This window comes from Salmo trutta, chromosome 4 (assembly GCF_901001165.1).
Source record: "Salmo trutta chromosome 4, fSalTru1.1, whole genome shotgun sequence".
NCBI lineage: Eukaryota > Metazoa > Chordata > Actinopteri > Salmoniformes > Salmonidae > Salmo > Salmo trutta.
Genome location: NC_042960.1, coordinates 51,712,318 through 51,734,349, shown reverse-complemented (window position 1 = coordinate 51,734,349; position 22,032 = coordinate 51,712,318). Strand labels below are relative to the sequence as shown.

At 44.9% G+C, this 22,032-nt stretch overlaps 1 pseudogene; it reads left to right on the top strand.

Moving 5' to 3' along the window:
* Positions 1-1,143: 1,143 nt before the first annotated feature.
* Positions 1,144-21,249, top strand: LOC115193044 (UMP-CMP kinase-like; annotated as a pseudogene).
* Positions 21,250-22,032: the final 783 nt, after the last annotated feature.

The following is a 22,032-nucleotide window of genomic DNA, read 5'->3' as shown; positions in this document are numbered from 1 at the left end:
CCTTAGTGCGTCTCCCCCAGTCCGGTGAGACCGATTCCTGCTCCTCGCACTCTCCCTCCAGTGTGCCTCCATAGCCCAGTATGTCCTGTGCCTGCTCCCCACACTCGCCCTGAGATACGTGTTACTAGTCTGGCACCTCCTATGCCAGCTCCACGCATCAGGCCTCCAGTGCACCTGCCCAGTCCGGGGTGTCCTGTTCCTGCTCCCAGCACTCGACCTGAGGTGCGTGTTACCAGTCTGGCGCCACCTATGCCAGTCCCCGCATCAGACCTCCAGTGCGCATCCCTAGTCCGGAGCCTCCAGCGACGCTCCTCAGCCCAGAGCCTTCAGCGGCGTTCTGCAACCCAGAGCCTTCAGCGGTGGTCTGCAACCCAGAGCCTTCAGCGGCGGACTGCAACCCAGAGCCTTCAGCGGCGGTCTGCAGCCCAGAGCCTTCAGCGGCGGTATGCAGCCCAGTGTCTTCAGCGGCGGCCTTCAGCCCAGAGTCTTCAGCGGCGGTTGGCGTTTTTTTTTTGGGGGGGGGGCGGTTTGTTGTTTAGGGGGGGTTTTGTTTTTGTAGGTGTGGTCAGAGTCCGCACCTTTGGGGGGGGGGGGGGGGGGGGGGGTACTGTCACGTCATGACCATAGTAAGTTGTTATTTTCTAGGGTGGAGTAGGTCAGGGCGTGACAGGGGGTGTTTGTCCGTTTTTGTATTTCTATGTTTAGTTTCTAGTTTTGTATTTCTAGGTTGGTTTTTGTTTGGCATGACCTCCAATTAGAGGCAGCTGGTTGTTGTTGTCTCTAATTGGAGGCCATATTTAAGTTGATGTTTGTCCCACTTGGTTTTTGTGGGTGGTTATATTTGTTGTTTTTGTGTTTTCAAGTAGTTAAGTGTATTGCATTCAGTTTCATGTTTAATAAATATGTGGAACGAAACCGACGCTGCATTTTGGTCCAATCATTTTGACAGCCGTGACACCTATCCTGCTAAGCAATATGTAACCAGTACATTTGGGTGTCAGGGAAAATGTCTGAAGTAAAAAGTACATTATTTTCTTTAAGAATGTAGTGAAGTAAAAGTAGTCAAAAATATAAATAGTGAAGTACTTAAGTAAAAAATACTTTGAAGTACTACTTAAGTACTTTTCACCACTGACTGTGATCATGATGAAACCACAAGTTGTGTAGGTACATGGAGGACCAGGCGCAGGGAAAGGAACCCAGTGTGCCAAAATTGTGGAGGCATTTAAAATTTCGGTCAGGATGGAGATATTTTAAGCAGTGGAGGCTCCATAGAGGAGGAATGGAAAGACCATCCTCCTCTTTGAATTTCATTAAAAAAAATGTAAAACATTTAAAAAGTTATCCTTTTTAGATAAAACTATACTTAATATATTCACGTCCCCAAATCAGTAATTAAAACATACTATTTTGCTAAGAAGGTCTTCAGTAGCCTCAACAGCACTCTGTAGTGTAGCAACATTGTGTAGCTGGAGGACAGCTAGCTTCCGTCCTCCTCTGGGTACATTGACTTCAATACAAAACCTAGGAGGTTCATTGTTCTCACCCCCATCCATAGACTTACACAGTAATTATGACAACTTCCGGAGGATGCCTTCCAACCTATTAGAGCTCTTGCTGCATGAACTGACATGTTGTCCACCCAATAAAAGGATCAGAGAATTCATCTTGTACTGAAAGCATAAGCTACAGCTAGTTGGCACTGCAGTACATAAAATGTGGTGAGCAGTTGACTCAAAGATAGAGAAAGACAATAGTTGATCGTTTTGGATAAACTCATTTCTTAGTTTAATAGCGAGAGAGATTTCGTAATTTTATTTTCAGTTTCACTTACTTAGCTAGCAAATGCAGCTAGCTAGTTTAGCATACTGAAACACCCTTCTCAAACAGAGGGATGCTGTGTTAGCTAGCTGGCTATGACTATCCAACACAACACTGGAACTTTTCCAAGTCAAGGTAATCTTTTGGGTTTACAAATGTATTGCCACCGGGGCCCGCCGGTATAACTGCTTATTAACTGTACACTGTAACGTTACTGCATGATTGCAGCGGGTTTACTAATGCATTAATTCTATTAGCTATGCTGACTATGATGTTACTTTCGCTAACATGGTGACAACGATGTAGACTGTGTGTAGCGTTTTTTCACCTGGTCACATTCAGCTGATATGTTGTACATTAAAGTCCACATGCAAAGGTGAGAGGACGAGAGCGCATAGATGCGAGAAGGAATACAACGTGGCTGCTATGAAAGTGAATTGTGTTTACGCTTGATCAGGGGTGTATTCATCCCTCTGATTCTGTTGAAAAACGTTTCTTAAACAGAAGCAAACTGAACAAAACGTGGATAAACATACCTGATTTTGTCCAATAGAAACTCTCGTTTGCAACTGTTGGACTAATGATTACATCCTATATCAGCTAGATGCACGCAAGAGTGTGCATGGCACTTTTGAATATCACTGTATGTCCATGTGTCACTGTCACCTCAGATTTGTCTCTTGACCTGTGTGCCCCTAAGTTGTAAACTTAGGTTGTAGCAAACTCATGAGTGTAGGGAAAATGTAGTAGCCTAAACCTATGGCTGTTACATTGAACTGGGTGAATGGAATATGAATGACAGTCATCCATTATGATGTAATAGAAATAAGGCCATGCTCATGAAAAAAAAATGTGTCTCTAATCTTAAATGGCAACTGATTTTAAGTCATAGGTGTCCTCCTGACAGGACTGGAACTCTGTAATACCTACAGTTTATAAAAGTTTATAACCCTGGGAGCCAATAGGGCTTTCCCGTGGGGTTTATGTTCTACACTGACCTGGGTTGACCTAGGCTGGAATGTAGACATGTCAACATTGGGGTTCAAAGGGAATAAGCACTCACATAAACACCAGTCATATCGGTCATACACGGTCTCTCCCTTTACTGACATCCAACAGAGGATAACCTAGTTTGAAAAGTCACAGTGCAGGTATTAACTATTCACTGCATTCTAATGCACTCCTTAATGAAACAATTCATTGCTTTGACTTGTGTATTTTCCTTTTTACTTAGGTCTTCCCTTGTTCATGTATTCCAGGCTTATGGCTGCACTCACCTGTCTGCAGGCAACCTCTTGTGGACCGAGAGGTGTCAGGAGGGAATTGAATATGAACAGCTGATCGGAAGCTACATCAAGGATGGCAAGATTGTTCCTGTGGAGATCACAGTCAACTTACTGAGGAAGGTACCTCATCATCTTGTTTGCAGTTAATTGAGTAAACCCTGCCTTATTGTTTTTTCCTTTTTCCAATTTGCTCCTGGGCCGAGTAGAAAGGCTGGATGAAGCATTATTTTAGAAGGAATTGAGTGACACCTACATACAGTCATCAGATCCTGTTTGTACCCTCCCAACTCCCCTGCCCACGTCCTTCTCCCAGGCGATGGAGGAAACGATGCAGCTGGACCAGTCAAAGTTCCGCTTCCTAATTGATGGCTTTCTGCGTAACCAAGACAACTTCCAGGGCTGGACCTGTGCCATGGAGGGGAAGGCTGACGTCCAATTCGTCCTCTTCTTTGACTACAGCAATCAGGTGGGAGGCAACTAACTACATCTCCTGGAATAGCAGGGAAAGAGCTGTGTGATCTCTGATACGTTTCTTCTAAATGCAGCAGTCCATATGAAGAAATGACCTGACCCAAGACAAAGGGGTCAGTCTCTATTGTGTATGTGGTATTGTGAATGGTAAAGTCAGCAGGGTTGCCTGTGTGTGTGTGTGTGTGTGTGTGTGTGTGTGTGTGTGTGTGTGTGTGTGTGTGTGTGTGTGTGTGTGTGTGTGTGTGTGTGTGTGTGTGTGTGCAGTTGTGTTTTGACAGGTGTCTGGATTGAGGGAAGAGCAGTGGACGCTAAGACGACAACAGAGGGTGTCTAGAGAAGCGGTAGGGCCTCACCTACAACAAGCCTCCAGGCGTTTATTCTTGTGGTACTGAGATGTCTTGTCTTTTGGATATGCCAAGATGTGTGTCTCGTGTATGTTCCTAGACTGCGCTGAAGGGTCCAGACATACCTGCAGTCAACACGGCCCGTCACAGAGCTGTATGAACAACAGAGGAAAGTATGCACCGTGGATGCCTCTCGCAGTGTGTGGAGGAGGTCAATAAGGTCATGTACACACACAACACACACAAACACACACACACACACACACACACACACACACACACACACACACACACACACACACACACACACACACACACACACACACACACACACACACACTATATACTGTATATAGTTAAAATATAATACTGTATATTACATGCAGAGTAATATGTTCCCAGTCTGTTCACAGTCACACAGAGAGTGCCACATATCTGTTGCACTGTCTTCCTATGACCACATGTGGATCGCCACATCACTATGAGCTGCTGGGGCAACTCAGCAGGCCACCCCAGCTCTCCGAACATGTGTGGCTGACAAGTGAAACACTCCTCTCATTCTTTCTATGTACAGTGTTGTGTGATTGTGGTGTTGTTAATTGAAAATAATTATTATCTTCTAAAAGCTTAATTAATCGTATCCTGTCTCCTCCAGGTATTTGCTGAAGTCAAGAGAATTTTGCAACTTCCAGTCTATCCACCGATGCAATTAACCCTGCACTAACAGCAAGTTGGGTCTATTGAGGTTATTGTTACCACCACCAAATAAAATTAAAGCCTATTTTATTTGTCACGTGCTTTGTAAATAACAGGTGTGGACTAACAATGAAATGCTGACTTACGGGCCCTTCCCAACAAGAAAGAAAATGGAGAAATAATAGAAAACTTAAACACTTAATAATAATAATAGATACACAATGACTAACGATAACTTGGCTATATACAAGGGGTTACAGTATCAAGTGGATGTGCAGGGGTACGAGGTAATTGAGGTAGATATGTAACTAGGAATAAAGAGACAGATAGTAAACAGTAGCAGCAGAATATGTAATGAGTCCATAAAAGTCCTTGTAAAAAGGGTCAATGCAGATAGTCCGGGTAGCTATTTGGTTAAGTATTTAACTAACTATTGCCTTGGGGGTAGAAGCTGTTCAGGATCCTGTTGGTTCCAGACTTGGTGCATCAGTACCGCTTGCCGTGCGGTAGCAGAGAGAACAGTCTATGACAAGCCAATAATGATTATTTTGAATGAGTGTGTTATGCAAAGGGGTTTAATTATGAGGATTGTTGTAAAGCAGTGGCCATTGGTGTGTGGGGCACTGCAGCCTATTGTGTCAAGATATATATTTTTTATCTATATAAAGGTCCATAGCAAATAGCAACCACGTTTTCATTTTTATTTGATATACTGTACATTACATTACCAAAAGTATGTGGACACCTGTTCGTCGAACATCTTATTCCAAAATCATGGGCATTAATATGGAGTTGGTCCCCCCCTTTGCTGCTATAACAGCCTCCACTCTTCTGGGAGGGCTTTCCACTAGATATTTGAACATTGCTGCGGGGACCTTTGGAATACATTCCAATACATTCCAAAGGTGTTTGATGAGGTTGAGGTCAGGGCTCTGTGCAGGCCAGTCAAGTTCTTCCTCACCGATCTTGACAAACCTTTTCTGGAAGGACCTCGCTTTGTGCATGGGGGCATTGTCATACTGAAACAGAAAACGGCCTTCCCCAAACTGTTGTCACAAATTTGGAAGCACAGAATCGTACAGAATGTAATTGTATGTTGTAGCGTTAAGATTTCCCTTCACTGGAACTGAGTGGCCTAGCTCGAACTATGAAAAACAGCCCACAGACCATTATTCCTCCTTCACCAAAGTTTACAGTTGGCACTATGCAGGTAGCGTTCTCCTGGCATCCGCAAAACCCAGATTTGTCCGTCAGACTGACAGATGGTAAAGCGTGATTCATCACTCCAGAGAACGCGTTTCCACTGCTCAAGAGTCCAATGGTGGCGAGCTTTACACCCCTCCAGCCGACGCTTGGCATTGCGCATGGTGATCTTAGGCTTGTGTGGGGCTGCTCGGCCATGGAAACCCATTTCATGAAGCTCCCAACAAAGTTACTGTGCTGACGTTGCTTCTAGAGTAGTTTGGAACTCCGTAGTGAGTGTTGCAACCGAGGACAGATGATTATTTATCTATCCGCTTCAGCACTCGCGGTCCCGGTCTGTGAGCTTGTGTGGCCTACCGCTTGGCTGAGCCGTTGTTGCTCCTAGACGTTTCCACTTTACAATAGCAGCACTTACAGTTGACCGGGGCAGCTCTAGCAGGGCAGACATTTGACGAACTGACTTGTTTAAAAGGTGACATCCTATGACGGTGCCACGTTGAAAGTCACTGAGCTCTTCAATAAGGCCATTCTACTGCCAATATTTGTCTATGGAGATTGTTTGCTTGATTTTATACATCTGTCAGCAACGGGTGTGGCTGAAATAGCCGAATCCACTAATTTGAAGGGGTGTCCACATACTTATGTATATATAGTGAGTCTTACTGTGCACTGTTAACGCTATTACTACAGAATCTCTGTTATAGTTGCAACAATGTAATCTAAGCAGCGAAGAATTACTTCATATAATAAACCACCTTGGATCAAAGTAAACGTTTTTAATTGACGTGGCCAGTGGAGTGCTCCTCTGCACTGACTACAACAGTCCAATAGAGGGTAGTATGGGTATGTCTTTTACTATCCATTGTCTCCATGTACAGATAGCCTGTCTGCTGACATCTTTCTAACGAGTCCTAGTTTTGACATCCTGACCTGACCTCTGTCATATAATGCTTACCTTTTTCTTTATTCCCTATCTCAATGTTTGATGGTCCTCCTGACCAAAAATACATTGACATTACAATTAACCCTAGAACTCATTCATCTATTTTGTAATCCACATTTCTGTTTGAATAAGCTGATAGTAAGGAAGTGAGCTTTATGAGTGCAGTCTACAATCCCATAATTCCTGGGGTTTCTCAGAGTCTTAGGATTGAATGCTTTGCTACTTTGGAACCTTGCACCTCAGGAAGTGAAGTCTCCCCATTCCAGATATGACCGAATGGATGTCTCAGACTGGGATGACATGCACCAGCGAAACAGAACTTCTGACACTGCACTAATGAGGGGTGTGTGTTGGTGGCTAGCTAGGTGTCTACCAGGTGAATGGCCATTTGTGTGCCTAAAGTCTTGTGGAACATAATGGGTGCTGATCCCACCGCTTTGAGCTGGGCTTGGGCTCTTAAAGGACAATGGAATGACAGGGCGAGGGGTGTGGGGGAGGGAGATCTTTACTTGCTGTTAAGGAGATGTTAAAATGACCATAATCCTGTGCAGGGAACAAATTTAATTTATACCAACATTTTAAATATTTAAAATAAAATTGTTTGAAATCTATTTTTTTAATATAGTTTTTTTTATCACTCTTGTACTATTTTCACAAGTATGTGGTAAAATTCCACAACTCAGTACAAAACTAGAAACCTATCATCAAAAAGGCTGTTTTTTCAAAACTTTAAATACATTTTCAATTGACAAAGTACAACACACAGTAACTATTACACAGTAACTATTACACAGTAACTATTACACAGTAACTATTACACAGTAACTATTACACAGTAACAAATACACAGTAACTATTACACAGTAACAAATACACAGTAACTATTACACAGTAACAAATACACAGTAACTATTTCACCAATCAGTGTTCCATCTAGAAATATCTTTCATATAACGTTATTGCCTTTCACAATGCAATGCTCACAATACTTTTCATACGATTCTCTTCTCATTTGTTTAAATACATTTGACCATCACTTAATCCAACTGTGCTTAATGGTTAATCACTTAACCGCTTAGGTAAACCTATAGATTTTAAACAGGTTGTCTACTATACATGGATTTTGAGAACTACAGAAATAAAATGTGTGTTTGTAAAGTATAAACATCTAAATTACATGTATGATACATGATAACCATACATAATGACTAGCTAGCGCTTATTGCTAATTGATTTCATATAGTGGTAAGCACAGTTGGTCTCCATATGAAAGGGGGTGTGTGAACACTTGCAATTTCTTTCAACATAGAGCAGCTAGACAGCAAGGGAGAGGAAGAAATTAAAGAGCCAGTGGACAAGGGACTTGTTAAAGAGGTGGGCATGGGCCCCGTCAAAGAGGTCAAAGAGGTGGGCATGGGCCCCGTCAAAGAGGTCAAAGAGGTGGGTATGGGCCCCGTCAAAGAGGTCAAAGAGGTGGGCATGGGCCCCGTCAAAGAGGTTAAAGAGGTGGGCATGGGCCCCGTCAAAGAGGTTAAAGAGGTGGGCATGGGCCCCGTCAAAGAGGTTAAAGAGGTGGGCATGGGCCCCATCAAAGAGGTTAAAGAGGTGGGCATGGGCCCCGTCAAAGAGGTCATAGAGGTGGGCATGGGCCCCGTCAAAGAGGTCAAAGAGGTGGGCATGGGCCCCGTCAAAGAGGTCATAGAGGTGGGCATGGGCCCCGTCAAAGAGGTCAAAGAGGTGGGCATGGGCCCCGTCAAAGAGGTCATAGAGGTGGGCATGGGCCCCGTCAAAGAGGTTAAAGAGGTGGGCATGGGCCCCGTCAAAGAGGTTAAAGAGGTGGGCATGGGCCCCGTCAAAGAGGTTAAAGAGGTGGGCATGGGCCCCGTCAAAGAGGTTAAAGAGGTGGGCATGGGCCCCGTCAAAGAGGTTAAATAGGTGGGCATGGGCCCCGTCAAAGAGGTCATAGAGGTGGGCATGGGCCCCGTCAAAGAGGTTAAAGAGGTGGGCATGGGCCCCGTCAAAGAGGTTAAAGAGGTGGGCATGGGCCCCGTCAAAGAGGTCATAGAGGTGGGCATGGGCCCCGTCAAAGAGGTTAAAGAGGTGGGCATGGGCCCCGTCAAAGAGGTTAAAGAGGTGGGCATGGGCCCCGTCAAAGAGGTTAAAGAGGTGGGCATGGGCCCCGTCAAAGAGGTTAAAGAGGTGGGCATGGGCCCCGTCAAAGAAGTTAAAGAGGTGGGCATGGGCCCCGTCAAAGAGGTCATAGAGGTGGGCATGGGCCCCGTCAAAGAGGTCAAAGGTGGGCATGGGCCCCGTCAAAGAGGTCAAAGAGATGGGCATCAGAGAGAGGGAGGCATATGGCAGGGAACTGTTGTGTCTAATGAAGTCCGGGCCATCGTCGTTGACCATGTCGTAAACAAAGGCCTTACCAGGGCAGAGGCTGCCAGATTAGTTCACCTCAATCTGAAAAGATCAAGTGTCAATTCGATCATGAGAACATTTTGCCAAGAAAAGCTGTAAGTCTGCATGATATGCACTATGCTTTACCATTACGCTTACAGTAAATTACATATTGTAATGCATGTAAATTCACAAATCATGTTACAGTAGTCTTACAATATGATCTATTGACAGTATACTCTGTTCTACCCTCAGAATTGACAGAAGACCCCATGGTGGTGGCCGTGGCCGTGTGCAGACCAACCAGCAGGATTGGGCCGTGGTGGAAATGGTAATGGCCAGGAATGACATGAGCCTTGCCGAAATAAAGCAGTCCATTGAGGAAAACAATAACAACTTTGCCAATGGGGAATCCATCAGCCTACCAACAATCAACCCCCTTTTGAAGAGGCACTAGGTATCTATGACACATTTACCTGGTGCCTGTTGAAAGAAAAAACACCCGGGTGAAACAACTGCGGGCAGAGTATGTTCAGGTACAGCACTATATACTGTATTACTATATACTGTATTACTGTTACTATTTGATGCACATGCTACTTCACACTATCATATTGGAACTATACTAAAAATAACTAACCCAAATATATTTTTAGAGGGTGATGGTGCTTGATGCTGCTGTGAACCATCACAAGTTTCTTTGTTCATGAAGCGGGCTTCAACCTGGCCAAAACCTCATCGGCCAACGGGCGACCTTCCAAATGCCTGGATAACATGTGGGAAACATCTCCATGTGTGCCGCTATCTCTGAAGATGGTGTGGTAGGACATCGGCCATTACTTGGATCCTAAAACTCTGCACACCCATTGTGATTCTCAGATAAATTGAGCAGGCCTGTCAAGGTGATGGGGTCACCCATGTTATTGTGTGGAACAATATCAGGTTCCACCATGCAGAGGTGGTTCAGACATGGTTTGGGGCCCATCCCGATTCATGACCCTATACCTGCCCCATGCTGTCCTTTCCTCAACCCTATTTTCTTTTCAGCATGGAGATGGAAGGTGTAGATTGCCATCCCCATGAGCGTGCCACCCTCCTGGCCATGGATGAGGCATGGACGACATCAATGTAGACCCATGTTTAGCTTGGATTCACCATGCCAAAAGGTTTTTCCCGAGGTGTGATGTGGATGAGATGTGGATGAGGATGTATGGCCAGATGCTCAAGACATGCTTGATGCAAATGAATGCGCGCCAAATGTTGTTTCATTTTCATTCATTTCATTAAATTGTTTACATTTCATTACAGACAGTACACATAGGTTGCAATTATATCTGAAAAATACAATGTTTTTTTTTGCATGTCTTCATTGATCACACATTGGATAGATATTATGGAAATGATAGATTTTCAGTAAATTTTGTTGGGTTATATAAGTGTACTGTATAATGTGAAAACTGTGTAATCTACTTTCAGCTCTTCTAAGGGTGATTTGAAGTGTCACGGCTGTCAGAATGATCGGACCAACGCGCAGCATGGTTGTAGTTCCACATCTTTTTATTTATAGTGAAACGTTGCAAATACACCAAATACTGAAATACTAAAACAAACCGTGATGCAGAGAGGAAAACACACTACTCAAAATTAACAACCCACAAACCCAAAAGGAAAAACCCCCTACCTAAATATGATCTCCAATCAGAGGTAACGAGGACCAGCTGCCTCCAATTGGAGATCAACCCAAACCCAACATAGAAATAGAAAACATAGAATGCAAAACATAGAAAACCAACCAAACACCCCCTGTCACGCCCTGGCCCATCTACTATAGAAAATTACCTCTTACAAGGGTCAGGACGTGACAGTACCCCCCCCCCCCCAAAGGTGCAGACCCCGACTGCACACAAAACCCCCCCCCCCCCCCAACAAAACAACCACAAAAACACAAGGGGAGGGTAGGGAGGGTGACAAAAGTCTATGGCGGCTCTGGTGCTAAACCCAGAACCTTCCTATCCTCCAGCAACGGAGGTGGCACCGGGCGTAACCCCTGTTCCACCCGCAGATCCCTCCGCTTCTGTAACACCAACCTGTGGATCATTATTAGAAGAATCGGACTGTAGATCATTACCGGAAGCTCTGTGCTGCAGTCCGCCGCTGGAGGATCCGGGCTGCAGGCCGCCGCTGAAGGCCGTCTCAGGAGGTTCCGGACTGCGGGCCGTCTCAGGAGGTTCCGGACTGCGGGCCGTCTCAGGAGGTTCCGGACTGCGGGCCGTCTCAGGAGGTTCCGGACGGGGAACTGTCGCCGGAAGCTCTGGACGGGGAACTGTCGCCGGAAGCTCTGGACGGGGCACATGGACTGGAATCCTGATGCGTGGTACTGGCATGGGTGGCGCCAGACTGGTAACCCCCACCTCAGGATGAATGCAGGGAGCAGGAACAGGACACTCCGGACTGGGAATGCGCACTGGAGGTCGGATGCGTGGAACTGGCTTAGGTGGCGCCAGACTGGTAACACGTGTAACAGTGTAGGTTCCGTCCCTCTCTTCGCCCCAACCCGGGCTCAAACCAGGGACCCTTGCAAACATCAACAACTGACACCAACAACCCACAAACCCAAAAGGAAAAAACCCCTACTTAAATATGATCTCCAATCAGAAGCAACGAGGACCAGCTGCCTCCAATTGGAGATCAACCCAAACAAAACCCAACATAGAAATAGAAAACCTAGAACACAAAACCTAGAAACCAGAAAACCAACCAAACGCCCCCTGTCACGCCCTGACCCATCTACTATAGAAAATGACCTCTTACAAGGGTCAGGACGTGACATGAAGCCTGTATTTTGCATTGTTTGCTATTGGATTAACTGGTAGTTAAAACAAATCAATTGAAAATATATAATTATGTTGTGGTGATTAAACTAATGTTCTCATTACATTTCACAACAAACTTAGATTTTGAATCAATGGTTGTGTGGTGAGAGATATTTACAATCCATAATAAATGTATTTTACTTAACTAGGCAAGTTAGTTAAGAACAAATTCTTATTTTCAATGACAGCCTAGGAACAGTGGGTTAACTGCCTTGTTCAGGGGCTAAATAACAGATTTTGACCTTGTCAACTTGGGGATTTGATCTTGCAAACTTCCGGTTACAAGTCCAATGCTCTAACAACTAGGCTATCTGCCGCCCCGAATGCACAATGACAGGTTTTAAGTGAAAGACTGGCCGCATTACAAGTGTGACCAGTTTGGAGTTTTGTACTAAGAGTTGTGAAAATAGTACCAAAGTGATAAAAAAAAACAATAATAGGTCTCTAGACAGTACCTGTGTACTAGGGAGGTGGGGTGTACAGAGTGTAATCACCTAGCCTGCCTGTGTACTAGGGAGGTGGGGTGTACAGAGTGTAATCACCTAGCCTGCCTGTGTACTAGGGAGGTGGGGTGTACAGAGTGTAATCACCTAGCCTGCCTGTGTACTAGGGAGGTGGGGTGTACAGAGTGTAATCACCTAGCCTGTCTGTGTACTAGGGAGGTGGGGACTACAGAGTGTAATCACCTAGCCTGTCTGCCTGTGTACTAGGGAGGTGGGGTGTACAGAGTGTAATCACCTAGCCTGCCTGTGTACTAGGGAGGTGGGGTGTACAGAGTGTAACCACCTAGCCTGTCTGTGTACTAGGGAGGTGGGGTGTACAGAGTGTAATCACCTAGCCTGTCTGTGTACTAGGGAGGTGGGGTGTACAGAGTGTAATCACCTAGCCTGTCTGCCTGTGTACTAGGGAGGTGGGGTGTACAGTGTAATCACCTAGCCTGTCTGTGTACTAGGGAGGTGGGGTGTACAGAGTGTAATCACCTAGCCTGCCTGTGTACTAGGGAGGTGGGGTGTACAGAGTGTAATCACCTAGCCTGCCTGTGTACTAGGGAGGTGGGGTGTACAGTGTAATCACCTAGCCTGTCTACCTGTGTACTAGGGAGGTGGGGTGTACAGAGTGTAATCACCTAGCCTGTCTGTGTACTAGGGAGGTGGGGTGTACAGAGTGTAATCACCTAGCCTGCCTGTGTACTAGGGAGGTGGGGTGTACAGAGTGTAATCCCCTAGCCTGCCTGTGTACTAGGGAGGTGGGGTGTACAGTGTAATCACCTAGCCTGTCTACCTGTGTACTAGGGAGGTGGGGTGTACAGAGTGTAATCACCTAGCCTGTCTGTGTACTAGGGAGGTGGGGTGTACAGAGTGTAATCACCTAGCCTGTCTGTGTACTAGGGAGGTGGGGTGTACAGAGTGTAATCACCTAACCTGTCTGCCTGTGTACTAGGGAGGTGGGGTGTACAGAGTGTAATCAGCTAGCCTGTCTGCCTGTGTACTAGGGAGGTGGGGTGTACAGTGTGTAATCACCTAGCCTGCCTGTGTACTAGGGAGGTGGGGAGTACAGAGTGTAATCACCTAGCCTGTCTGTGTACTAGGGAGGTGGAGTGTACAGAGTGTAATCACCTAGCCTGCCTGTGTACTAGGGAGGTGAGGTGTACAGAGTGTAATCACCTAGCCTGTCTGTGTACTAGGGAGGTGGGGTGTACAGAGTGTAATCACCTAGCCTGTCTGCCTGCTTTCTAGGGAGGTGGGGTGTACAGAGTGTATCCTTCCTGTTTGGCCCTGTCTGGGGGTATCATCGGATGGGGCCACAGTGTCTCCTGACCCTTTATGCTGCAGTAGTTTATGTGTCGGGGGGCTAGGGTCAGTCTGTTATATCTGGAGTATTTCTCCTGTCTTATCCGGTGTCCTGTGTGAATTTAAGTATGCTCTCTCTAATTCTCTCTTTCTCTCTTTCTTTCTCTCTCTCGGAGGACCTGAGCCCTAGGACCATGCCTCAGGACTACCTGACATGATGACTCCTTGCTGTCCCCAGTCCACCTGGCCGTGCTGCTGCTCCAGTTTCAACTGTTCTGCCTGCGGCTATGGAACCCTGACCTGTTCACCGGACGTGCTACCTGTCCCAGACCTGCTGTTTTCAACTCTCTAGAGACAGCAGGAGTGGTAGAGATACTCTCAATGATCGGCTATGAAAAGCCAACTGACATTTACTCTTGAGGTGCTGACTTGTTGCACCCTCGACAACTACTGTGATTATTATTATTTGACCATGCTGGTCATTTATGAACATTTGAACATCTTGGCCATGTTCTGTTATAATCTCCACCTGGCACAGCCAGAAGAGGACTGGCCACCCCTCATAGCCTGGTTCCTCTCTAGGTTTCTTCCTAGGTTTTGGCCTTTCTAGGGAGTTTTTCCTAGCCACAGTGCTCCAACCCCTGCATTGCTTGCTGTTTGGGGTTTTAGGCTGGGTTTCTGTACAGCACTTTGAGATATCAGCTGATGTAAGAAGGGCTATATAAATACATTTGATTTGATATGATTTGATACACACCTAGCCTGCCTGTGTACTAGGGAGGTGAGGTGTACAGAGTGTAATCACCTAGCCTGCCTGTGCACTAGGGAGGTGGGGTGTACAGAGTGTAATCACCTAGCCTGCCTGTGTACTAGGGAGGTGAGGTGTACAGAGTGTAATCACCTAGCCTGTCTGTGTACTAGGGAGGTGGGGTGTACAGAGTGTAATCACCTAGCCTGTCTGTGTACTAGGGAGGTGGGGTGTACAGAGTGTAATCACCTAGCCTGCCTGTGTACTAGGGAGGTGAGGTGTACAGAGTGTAATCACCTAGCCTGTCTGTGTACTAGGGAGGTGGGGTGTACAGAGTGTAATCACCTAGCCTGCCTGTGTACTAGGGAGGTGAGGTGTACAGAGTGTAATCACCTAGCCTGTCTGTGTACTAGGGAGGTGGGGTGTACAGAGTGTAATCACCTAGCCTGTCTGTGTACTAGGGAGGTGGGGTGTACAGAGTGTAACCACCTAGCCTGTCTGCCTGTGTACTAGGGAGGTGGGGTGTACAGAGTGTAATCACCTAGCCTGTCTGTGTACTAGGGAGGTGGGGTGTACAGAGTGTAACCACCTAGCCTGTCTGCCTGTGTACTAGGGAGGTGGGGAGTACAGAGTGTAATCACCTAGCCTGTCTGTGTACTAGGGAGGTGGGGAGTACAGAGTGTAATCACCTAGCCTGTCTGTCTGTGTACTAGGGAGGTGGGGTGTACAGAGTGTAATCACCTAGCCTGCCTGTGTACTAGGGAGGTGGGGAGTACAGAGTGTAATCACCTAGCCTGTCTGTCTGTGTACTAGGGAGGTGGGGTGTACAGAGTGTAATCACCTAGCCTGTCTACCTGTGAAACTTGTTTGCTGCTGACCTTTCTGCTTTAATGAAGTTTCATGGAGATAAAGGTTGAACTCTGGGACTGGAGCCCTCTCTGTGTGTATGTGTGTGTGTGTGTGTGTGTGTGTGTGTGTGCGTGCGTGCGTGCGTGCGTGTGTGTGCGCGCGCGTGTGTGTGTGTTTGCGAGCTCACACGTGCTTGTGCGCTCCTCTCCTTGCTCATGTGGGGTGAGCCTTTGTGCGTTTGCACAAGCATAAATGTGTAGGCTGGAATGGGACATTGTGATTGCTTGTGTACGTGTGTGTAGGTCTCCCTATCTTGTCTGTCTGAGTCTGTGTGTGTAAAGGCCGTGTTTTATCACTGCTCTTCCCTCTCTCTGGGGAATAAAGGATCAGGGCTGCTGGGTGTCTGCCGGTGGACTGTCTGTCTGTCTGTCTGTCTGTCATCACCAGGTAATGCCAGGGCCAAAAGGTGCTTTGAGGTGAACAGCTAGTGCTGCTGCTGATGTCTAGGGTGATAACAGCAGGCTAGATTGGCACTCATTCAATCAATTAGGCCTTGGATTTAATAAATATATTTGCATGCGGAATATACTGTAGCAATGACAGGAGACAACTTTGTGTCTACTTTTTGTATGATGCACTGTCATATACAGATGTAGGGTCTTAATTTGATCACCCTGTTGCAGGACAACCATTTTTATGCAATGATGGAAAGGTAAAATGTGTATCGTGTTTGAGGTTTAAAAAAGCTTCTGAAGTTCGTAATTTCCACTTTGAAATTTCAGACTTGGTTTTCCTTTACAAAAAATGTGTCAATTGCTACAAAAATGTCCATTAGTTATAATCCACATAACAATTCATATTTCCTGTTGCTGGAGGATTATTTTCCTGCTATAGTAAACTGGCTCAAATTAAGGTCCTACATCTGTACTGTAGTATTAACCATGCAATATAATGATTTCATTTGTGTTGAGATACTTTGGATATTCAATAAATCAAATAAATAGTCATAAATTGTATGCATGAAATATTGGATGCTATGATAGATCAACTCTTAGTTGTTACCCCCTTTTCAGTGGAGAACAGAGTGGAATTCAGTCTAGTGCGTTGAAGAGAGAGGGAGCGAGTGAGAAGAACCTGTTGACAGCTAGCACTATGAAAAGAGATGGTGAGGAGACTTTGAAAGGATCTCCTTGTCCCCTCTCACAGAGCGTGATTCTCTCTCATTCCTCTGTCCTCTGAAACTCTGACGTCTAATGCCGCGTCTGCCTGCGTCACCTCACTGATACCTAATTTAGTCCCGCAGAACAATATTGCTTGATAAAATGGGGGGGGAAATAACTCCCATCTTCAGAACCTTGTGTTCTGACATTTGAAAGGTAGATTAGGCTACTTTCATAGATCTTCAGTCGACAACCCCTCCCCATCTCTACACATGCACACGCACACACCCACAAAGACTACCCAGCCACCCGATCCAAACCGCATCCCCTCCACTCCTGCCAAAAGCCGCTACTCATCCTCCTCCAGTCTGGGCCACATAGGCCCCCAGGAATGCTCCACACAGACTTATTTCGCTCCATCACAGCTTTTAGAAAGATTCGGAGAGTTTTCATCTCATAGAAAAGGACAAAATCTTATTTTAAGATCTAAACAACCTGTTCTTCTTCTTCCCCTAGAAACTCTCTGATGCAGTATTATCCTCTTGTTTATCTTTCTCCTTGGTGGCCCTATGAATAGCAGGTAGGCCTACGAGACCCACCCTGTCAGACAGGAGCTCAGAGCATTAAGTTATTAGGCCCTCTTTGTTGGTGTGTGCCAAGTTAAAGCTAGAGTCCTTATTGTAAAAATAACAAAGCAGTTACCCCACCTCTGTTTCGGTAAAAAGCTGGGGGATGGGAGAAATGTAACCACTCTCAAATTCATATACAGAGCTATGGATGCAAGGACTGACCATCCATTATATCAAAAGTATAGTTTTAACCATGTTTTGAGGCTTTACATTTACATTGTTCACAAACATTGGAGTGAAACAAGCTTATAATTTGGGGTTCTGATGGGGTACGACAGTTGAACTAAGCTCATGAGGCATTTAGAAGTTATATTCTTCAACAATCAATCGGTATATATAATTAGAAGTCCAACAATGGAAGTAGCCACTTTAAACAGTGAGTATTAAGGGAATGTCTACAACATCTTAAACACCATTCTCTGAGCTCTGCAGGACATTCAGTCTCCCAAAAACTCTAAATCTAGATCAGATCAGTATTTTTGGCTATTCCATGACCTTCACATGAAAGGCTGTTGAAATGCATGGAAGGCTTTCTATTTAAAAACTTTTATAAATGTTATTTTGCACATGCATTATTCACATGAATAATAACTTTGAGTGATAACATAAGCTAGGCATACATTAGGCCTATGCTAGCAGTTAGAGCTTTGGGACGATAGTTTGAATCCCCGAGTGTCACGTCCTGACCATAGAGAGCTCATATTTTTCTATGGTAGAGTAGGTCAGGGCGTGACTGGGGGGTTTTGTCTAGTGTAATTTTTCTATGTTATGTTCTAGTTTCTTTTTTCTATGTTGGGGTTTTTGTATGATTCCCAATTAGAGACAGCTGGTCATCGTTGTCTCTAATTGGGGATCATATTTAAGTAGTTGTTTTTCCCACTTGTGTTTCGTGGGAGATTATTTTGAGTTAGTGCATGTTGCACCTCTTCATCGCGGTTTGTGTTTTGGTTATAGTTTATTGTATGTCTTGCATAGTTTCACATTAAAATAAATGATGTGGAACGATACCCATGCTGCGCCTTGGTCTCCTTCATATGACGGACGTGACACCGAGCCAACAAGGTGACAAATCTGTTGATGTGCCCTTGAGCCTAATTGTTCCAGGGTCACCGTTGATAACGGCAGACCCTGGTCGTGACCCCACTCTCCGAGGGTGTCTTAGGGAGAGTTGGGATATGACAATGCTCATGTTACAAAACGAATAACTAGCCTACTGATTTTGTTGCACTCGGGGTCTTAGGCCTAGTTAACCTGATTTAACATATGAATCTGTACCCAAGAGACAGCAAACTTTCCGAGTTCAGGGCCAGCTCCGTCTTGACCTCTTGGTTTGCCAGTCCAAGCAGATTATTTATATATTAATGGTGACAAAATAAATAAGTACAAAAAACGAAACTAAGGCATGCCAACTAAAGAGGCTTGACTAACACAAAGAAACAAGCAAAGGCTGGCTGAGAAGCTTCTGGCCTCCTATCTCTCCCGGACTGATAATCATTCTGATTGCCCACACCTGAGTAATTATCAAGGCTTCCTGGCAGAGCACATCAACTAAACCGGTTGCTGCTGCCCCCTGGGGATGGAGTGTAGAAGTGGTAGTGGTAGTGTCTAATCATGCTCCGAACACCTGACCTACCTAACCTATTCCATAACACTCACATATACCCTTTAATCATATATCATTTTTGGAATGCTCAGGTCAACAGAACTTTGACATTTGACCTCTAGAATACATATCAAAATTATCTCCAATTATTGATCATAACATATTCAAAAATCATTGATTCAGACAGTTTTTTTGTGGCACATTCTTAACACAATTCTGTGAATAATTTAACATATTTATATACTCGGCACACCTGTCTTGTTTGGTTGTATATTCTACATCACTATGAACATGTTAAGATATTATTGGGCATACTACAATTATATTTCATACAGGTATGGTCATGCGAATTTGGTCCATTAAGTTGGTTGGTGGATGTGGGGTTAATGCTTGGATCTTGTAATGTTCCTCTATCTACAAATATTTTTTTTAAAACCTGTTCTAGCTGTGTGTGTGTGTGTAATATGCTGCCTGTATCATCAAAGTTCCCATTCCAAAACATAGCTGCACCACTAGATGGAATTCTATGGCTAAGCTTCCAGCATTCTAATGTCAATGGTACAGATAGTTACAAATGAATCAGGGTTTCCTTTTTCAAAGCAATTTATACAGGTCATTCTGATATGTACCCTAGAGGTCAACGTTCAAACTTCTGTTGACCTGAACTTTCTGAAAAGGTGCCTGATGGGTAGCTGTGAATCTAAGCTTTCCAATGACATATGATTAAAGGGTATTATGTAAGCAATAACTTGTTGAATACTGACATTGTCATGGGGTAAAATCCCTATGGGAAAAATGAATGTGATGGAAGGATGAAAGAAAGAGTGATAACACAGAGAAAGCTGTCATTGCTGCACTGTTATCACACATTTTCCAACTCTAGGATCATAGACCTTGAAGAAAATCATTATGAGACATTGGTGAGCCTGACGGCCCAAATGTGGGGGTCTGGCTCATGGACTAATGAAAGCAGCATACAATTTTGGGGTAGAGGTTTGTGACATGTAACAACAAAATTTAGCAAACAAATGTATGCCTTAAGTGCTTAACTGCAAAGTAGGCAAAGTAAGCAGGTAGCAATAGCCTACTTTGCAAACATGCACTTCGGCTATTGCCAGCTGCTGATTTGAAAGACAGTATGTGGGAGCATGTTGCCTGTGAGTGGTAGAACTATCACTGGCTCTCCAATCCTGCCAGGAGATTGATTTGACTGGGAAAGAACTGTTCACTCGACAAGGTGTGTATTTAGCTTTGATATAGTACACAAAAACACAGTCATAATTGTATTTTATGCCAATTGAAACCGTATTTCCTTTCAGACCAAATGAAAGGAGAGGATGAAGGGTTATAAGGTAAATGGGTAAGTAATGAAGAGCTGGGACCACGGTTGGTAAGTCAATTAGGCCTACATATGCTCCACTCAGAACTGGAAACAATGACAACACTAAAACACATCATCTGTTATTGCTTGTATTGCTTGCAAACTAGCTAGGCTTTATAGGTAGGAAAGGGAGAGTGAGAATGACCCAAAATAATGATCATGTAAAACATGGCCAACAGGGCTTGGCCAGTTCTCCAGTAATCCTGGCGTCTCAACATCTTCCACCTCGTCACCTGATTGTTGAACTGCTCTGCGTATCTGAAAACAGGACGTCACCTCCTTTTTGGTGTCAGTAGTTCATTCCTGAGGCATGAGTGCAGCGCTGCAGGGTGTGAGTTGCTCATACCTGTCAGAGAGGGTTTCCTGACCTGACAGCGACCTAGGGGACAAAGTCTGAACAAACCAGTGACAGCTGCTGTGGCCATTATAAAAAGAGTTGACAGTGGAATTATATTTCAGTACATTATAGGTTTCATAGAGGTTTCACAATCTTTGTTAGCATTTGTTTGATTTCTATATTACCTATGACCTCAAATAACCCAATTCTTTAGCCATTGGACTTGGCGCTGAGGCAGTAACAGTGAAGTTGAGTAACAGAACAAGTCCTTTGTCTCACTTTCTGACTCTGTGTGCACTCTGTACATTCAGTTATTTTGGTGTCTGATCTCCACAATGTATGTGGGTTAGAGTGAGAGGTAGTGTGTGTGTGTGTGTGTGTGTGTGTGTGTGTGTGTGTGTGTGTGTGTGTGTGTGTGTGTGTGTGTGTGTGTGTGTGTGTGTGTGTGTGTGTGTGTGTGTGTGTGTGTGTGTGTGTGTGTGTGTGTGTGTGTGTGTGTGTGTGTGTGTGTGTGTGTGTGCGTGTGTTTGTGTGTGTGTGTGTGTGTGTGTGTGTGTGTGTGTGTGTGTGTGTGTGTGTGTGTGTGTGAGAACCATATGCGGTGCTATAGCAGGGCAGTGAGGCATGCAGTGCAGGAGCGAGCAGGGCCTAGCCGGCCCAATAGAGCCCCAGTACTCTGATAATCCCTGTGTTTTCAGGAGCCCTGGCCCGTACTTGATGAGCTTGGGCAAGAAAAGGGTAGCGTTCTCTCTAGCGCGTTTCTCTCTCTTTCTCTCTGTCCCACTTTCATTCCCCCTATTTTTCTCATGCCCCCCCCCCCCCCCCTGGAGCCGCTTCGCGAATGAATGGGTTCTAAGTGTTTACTCAGCAACTCTCTCTTTCTCTCTTTCTCTCTTTCCCTCTTTCTCTTTCCCTCTTTCCCTCTTTCTCTCTTTCCCTCTTCCCTCTTCCCCTGATTCTCTTTCTCTCTTTCTCTCTTTCCTTCTTTCTCTCTTTCCCTTTTTCTCTATTTCTCTCTTTCTCTCTTTCCCTCTTTCTCTCTTTCCTTCTTTCCCTCTTTCTCTCTTTCCCTTTTTCTCTATTTCTCTCTTTCTCTCTTTCCCTCTTTCTCTCTTTCCTTCTTTCCCTTTTTCTCTCTTTCCCTTTTTCTCTATTTCTCTCATTCTCTCTTTCACTCCTTCCCTCCTTCCCTCCTGACCTCTTTCTCTCTTTCCCTTTCCCGTTTCCTCTTTTTCTCCCAAAGAGAGGAAGAGAGACAGATGTGGTGATGCTAAACATGTACCCACAGAGAGAGAAACAGAGTAGAGATTATTATTCTCTTTCTGGCTGTGAAAATTCTAAATGTCTCTGTGGAGTCTGTGAGTTGATGTAGTAAGAACTTCAAAGTAGCATTCAGACATGCTTGGAGATATCTGACACCTTGAGTTCTTCTTAGCTCTACATTAGTTACAAACAGCATCTCAAAGGTTTCTTAACAGAACTATCAATATTCATGTTAATG